This window comes from Carcharodon carcharias, chromosome 24 (genome assembly GCF_017639515.1).
Source record: "Carcharodon carcharias isolate sCarCar2 chromosome 24, sCarCar2.pri, whole genome shotgun sequence".
In the NCBI taxonomy this organism is placed as follows: Eukaryota; Metazoa; Chordata; class Chondrichthyes; order Lamniformes; family Lamnidae; genus Carcharodon; species Carcharodon carcharias.
This window is the reverse complement of record NC_054490.1, coordinates 7442770-7448541: the sequence shown is the minus strand read 5'-3', so window position 1 is coordinate 7448541 and position 5772 is coordinate 7442770.

Below are 5772 nucleotides of genomic sequence, written 5' to 3'. Positions count from 1 at the left end.
GTATGACTCCAACCAGCGGAGAGTTTTCCCCCTGATTCCCATTGACTCCAGTTTTGCTGGGGCTCCTTGATGCCACACTCGGTCAAATGCTGCCTTGGTGTCGAGGGCAGTCACTCCTACCTGACATCAGGTGTTCAGCTCTTTTGTCCATGTTTGATCCAAGGCTGTAATGAGGTCAGGAGCTGAGTGACCCTGGCAGAACCCAAACTGGGCATCAGTGAGCAGGTTATTGCTAAGCAAGTGCTGCTTGATAGCACTGTTGATGACCCCTTCCATTACTTTACTGATGATGGAGAGTAGACTGATGGGGCAGTAATTGGCCGGGTTGGATTTGTCCTGCTTCTTGTGTACAGGACATACCTGGGCAATTTTCCACATAGCTGGGTAGGTGCCAGTGTTGGAGCTGTACTGGAACAGCTTGGCTCGGGGTGCGGCCAGATCTGGAGCACAAGTCTTCAGCACTATTGCCGGAATATCATCAGGGCCCATAGCCCTTTCAGTATCCAGTGCCTTCAGCTGTTTCTTGATACCGCATTCGAGTGAGTCAAATTGGCTGGAGACTGGCATCTGTGTTGCTGGGAACCTCCGGAGGAGGTTGAGATGGATCATCCACTCGGCACTCCTGGCTGAAGATTGTTGTAAATACTGCAGCATTATCTTTAGCACTGATGTGCTGGGCTCCTCCATCATTGAGGATGGGAATATTTGTGGTGCCTCCTCATCCAGTGAGTTGTTTAATTGTCCCCCACCATTCACAACTGGATGTGACAGGACTGCAGAGCTTAGATCTGATCCGTTGGTTGTGGGATCGCTTAGCTCTGTCCATCACTTGATGCTGATGCTGTTTGGCACACAAGTTGTCCTGTGTTATAGCTTCACCAGGTTGACACCTCATTTTTAGGTATATCTGGTGCTGCTCCTGACATGTCCTCCTGCACTCTTCACTGAACCAGGGTTGATCCCCTGTCTTGATGGTAATGGTAGAGTGGGGGGATAAGCCGGGTTATGAGGTTACAGATTGTGTTCGAGTACAATTCTGCTGCTGCTGATGTTCCACAGCACCTCATGGATGCCCAGTCTTGAGTTACTAGGTCTATTCGAAACCTACCCCATTTAGCAGGGTGGTGGTGTCACACAACACGATGGAGGGTATCCTCAATGTGAAGGTGGGACTGCGTCTCCACAATGACTGTGTGTGGTGGTCACTCCTACCGATACTGTCATGGACAGATGCAACTGTGACAGGCAGGTCAGTGAGGGTGAGGGTCAAGTATGTTTCTCCCTCTTGTTGGTTCCCTCACCAGCTGCTGCAGACCCAGTCTGGCAGAAATAAAAGCAGAAAAACGCTGGAAAAGCTCAGCATCTGCGGACAGGGAAGCGGGTTAACGTTTGAGTCCAATATGATTCTTCTTCGGAACTGAAGGGAGGTAGAAACACGGTGAGCCTCCTGCTGTTGAGCAGGTGGAGCAACAGAGAGAAGGTCAGAGATAGGTTAGGGGGTGAGCTAGACCAGTGACACACCCACTCGACCAGCGTAGCTTAAAAAAAACATTATTGCCACCGGAACAATACCAGGACTGCAAGGGTTAAATTACGAGGGGAGGTTGACACAACCTCGGAGAGTGTGCCCTGGAATTTAGGAGATCCAGGGGTGATTGGATCCACGTTTTCCAGATGTTAAGGGGAACAGGTAGGGTCGATGGAGAGAAACTATTCCCCCTGGTTGGGGAGTCGAGGAGTGGGGGTGGGGGGGGCGAGGGGGTTGGGGCAGAGTCTGATAAATCCGAACCGGACCTTCCCGGAGTGAAATTAGGAAACACGTCTCCACACAAAGGGAGGCAGAGGTTTGGAACTCTCTCCCCAACAAACGGCAATCGATGCCGGATCGATTGTTCATTTTAAATCCAAGATTGATGGATTTTTGTTATCCGGAGGTATAAAGAGATATGGGGCGGAGGAGGGGATGTGGAGTTAGGTCACAGGTCAGACACGGTCTGACTGAATAGCGGGGCAGGCTCGAGGGCCTGAATAGGCCTCTTCCTGCTCCTGTGTAACAGGCTCGAGGAGGGGGGCTGAATGGGGCCTCCTCCTGTTCCTGTGTAACAGGCTCGAGAAGGGGGGCTGAATGGGGCCTCCTCCTGTTCATGTGTAACAGGCTCGAGGTGGGGGCTGAATGGGGCCTCCTCCTGTTCATGTGTAACAGGCTCGAGGTGGGGGCTGAATGGGGCCTCCTCCTGTTCATGTGTAACAGGTTCGAGGAGGGGGGCTGAATGGCGCCTCCTCCTGTTCCTGTGTAACAGGCTCGAGGAGAGGGCTCCTTGATGCCACACTCAGTCAAATGCTGCCTTGGTGTCGAGGGCAGTCACTCTCACCTCACCTCAGGAGTTCAGCTCTTTTGTCCATGTTTGAACCAAGGCTGTAATGAGGTCAGGAGCTGTGGGGCCGTGGCAGAACCCAAACTGGGCATCAGTGAGCAGGTTATTGCTAAGCAAGTGCCGCTTGATAGCACTGTTGATGACCCCTTCCATTACTTTACTGATGATGGAGAGTAGACTGATGGGGCAGTAATTGGCCGGGTTGGATTTGTCCTGCTTCTTGTGTACAGGACATACCTGGGCAATTTTCCACATAGCTGGGTAGGTGCCAGTGTTGGAGCTGTACTGGAACAGCTTGGCTCGGGGTGCGGCCAGATCTGGAGCACAAGTCTTCAGCACTATTGCCGGAATATCATCAGGGCCCATAGCCCTTTCAGTATCCAGTGCCTTCAGCTGTTTCTTGATACCGCATTCGAGTGAGTCAAATTGGCTGGAGACTGGCATCTGTGTTGCTGGGAACCTCCGGAGGAGGTTGAGATGGATCATCCACTCGGCACTTCTGGCTGAAGATTGTTTCAAGTGCTTCAGCCTTTCTTTTGCACTGATGTGCTGGGCTCCTCCATCATTGAGGATGGGGATATTTGTGGAGCCTCCTCCTTAAGTGAGTTGTTTAATTGTCCCCCATCATTCACAACTGGATGTGACAGGACTGCAGAGCTTAGATCTGATCCGTTGGTTGTGGGATCGCTTAGCTCTGTCCATCACTTGCTGCTGATGCTGTTTGGCACACAAGTTGTCCTGTGTTATAGCTTCACCAGGTTGACACCTCATTTTTAGGTATATCTGGTGCTGCTCCTGACATGTCCTCCTGCACCTTTCACTGAACCAGGGTTGATCCCCTGTCTTGATGGTAATGGTAGAGTGGGGGGATAAGCGGGTTATGAGGTTACAGATTGTGTTCGAGTACAATTCTGCTGCTGCTGATGTCCCACAGCACCTCATGGATGCCCAGTCTTGAGTTACTAGGTCTATTTAAAACCTACCCCATTTAGCAGGGTGGTGGTGTCACACAACACGATGGAGGGTATCCTCAATGTGAAGGTGGGACTGCGTCTCCACAGTGTGTGTGGTGGTCACTCCTACTGATACTGTCATGGACAGATGCATCTGTGACAGGCAGGTCAGTGAGGACAAGGTCAAGTATGTTTCTCCCTCTTGTTGGTTCCCTCACCACCTGCCATAGACCCAGTCTGGCAAAAATAAAAGCAGAAAAACGCTGGAAAAGCTCAGCATCTGCGGACAGGGAAGCGGGTTAACGTTTGAGTCCAATATGATTCTTCTTCGGAACTGAAGGGAGGTAGAAACACGGTGAGCCTCCTGCTGTTGAGCAGATGGAGCAACAGAGAGAAGGTCAGAGATAGGTTAGGGGGTGAGCAAAGGCAAGGGGAGTGGCCGTGATAGTGTTAAAGACTCACAGCGTTGATCCCGGGTGTTAATGGCAGAATAGTGGATGGCGCAGTCTGAAAGCAAAAACGTAATGCCAACTGGCACTTGGCAGAAGGAAATGAGTGGTCTGAAACCGTTGAACTCAACGCTGAGCCCAGAAGGCTGTAAAGTGCTTCATCGGACGATGAGTTGCTGTTCCTCCAGCTTAGTAGGGCTTCGCTGGAACGTTGACAGAAATGTGAGAGCGAGAGGGTGAATTGCAGTGGCGAGCAAGCGGACGGTCTGGGTCCCGCCCGCAGAATGAACGAAGGTGCTCCACAGAGCGGTCACCCAGTCTGCATTTGGCCTCTCCAAGGTAGAGGAAGAGCATTGCGAGCAGCGAGTACAGTAGACCCCATTGACAAAGTACAGATAAACTGCAGTTTCAGCCAGAAGGAGCGTTGGGGGGCCTTGGGCAGTGAGGAGGTTAAAGGGGCAGGTGTCCCACCTCCTTCGGTTGCATGGGAAGGTGCTGTGAGAAGGGAGTGAGATGTTGGGGTTGATGGGTGAGTGGACCAGGGTGTCCCAGAGGGAACAAACCCTTGTGAATGCTGAGAGGGGAGGGGAAGATGTGTTTGGTGGTGGCATCACGCTGGAGTTGGTGGAAATAGCGGAGGATGATCCTTTGACTACGAAGGCTGATGGGGTGGGAAAGGAGGTCAAGGGGGACCCTATCGTGGTGCTGGGAGGGACAACACGGCAGATAGACCCTTCAAGACTTGGCCAGCTCGGTCAGTAGCGGTGCTACCGAGCCGCTCTTGGAGATGGACACTGAAGTCCCCCCCACCCAGAGTACATCCTGCACCCTCGCCACCCTCAGTGCTTCCTCCAAGTGGTGTTCCACATGGAGGGGACACTGATCCATCAGCTGAGGGAGGGTGGGACGTGGTAACCAGCAGGAGGTTTCCTTGCCCGTGTTTGACCTGATGCCGCGAGACCTCATGGGGTCGGGGGGTCGATGTTGAGGACTCCCAGAGTAACGTCCCTCCCGACTGTATCCCTGCTGTGCATCCACCTCTGCTGGGTGTGTCCTGCCGGTGGGACAGGACACACCCAGGGGTGGTGATGGTGGAGTCCGGGACATTATCTGTAAGGGACGATTCCCTGGGGGGTGACTATGTCAGGCTTGACTAGTCCGTGAGACGGCTCTCCCCATTTTGGCACCAGCCCCCAGACGTCAGTAAGGAGGGTGCTCTGCAGGATCGACAGGGCTGAGAATGCCATTGTTGTTTCTGGTGCCTCGGTCGATGCCGGGTGGTCCTTTTAGGCCGTTCTTTCACGTTTTGGTTCGATTGAGTGTCCTGCTGGGACATTTAAGAGCCAACCACATAACTGAGGAAATGTAGGCCGGGCCAGGAGAAGCGGATCTCCCTCCCCAAAGGGGCACTCGAGAACCAGATGGGGCTTTTACGACAATCGACAGCGTTCTCGTGGTCACCGTGGGCTGAGACCAGCTTTATTAATTCCACATTTTATTAACTGAAGTCAAATTCCACCGGCTACCAGAGTGGGACTTGAACCCATGTCCCCCAGAGCATTATAGACTGGGCTTCTGGATGGCTAGACCAGTGACACACCCACTCGGCCAGCGTAGCTTAAAAAGACATTACTGCCACCGGAACGATACTGGGACTGCAAGGGTTAAATTACGAGGGGAGGTTGACACAACCTCGGAGAGTGTCCCCTGGAATTTAGGAGATCCGGGGGTGATTGGATCCACGTTTTCCAGATGTTAAGGGGAACAGGTAGGATCGATGGAGAGAGACTGTTCCCCCTGGTTGGGGAGTCGAGGAGTGGGGGTGTTGGGGGGCGAGGGGGGTGGGGCAGAGTCTGATAAATCCGAGCCGGACCTCTCCGGAGTGAAATTAGAAAACACGTCTCCACACAAAGGGAGGCAGAGGTTTGGAACTCTCTCCCCCGCAAACGGCAATCGATGCCGGATCGATTGTTCATTTTAAATCCGAGATCGATG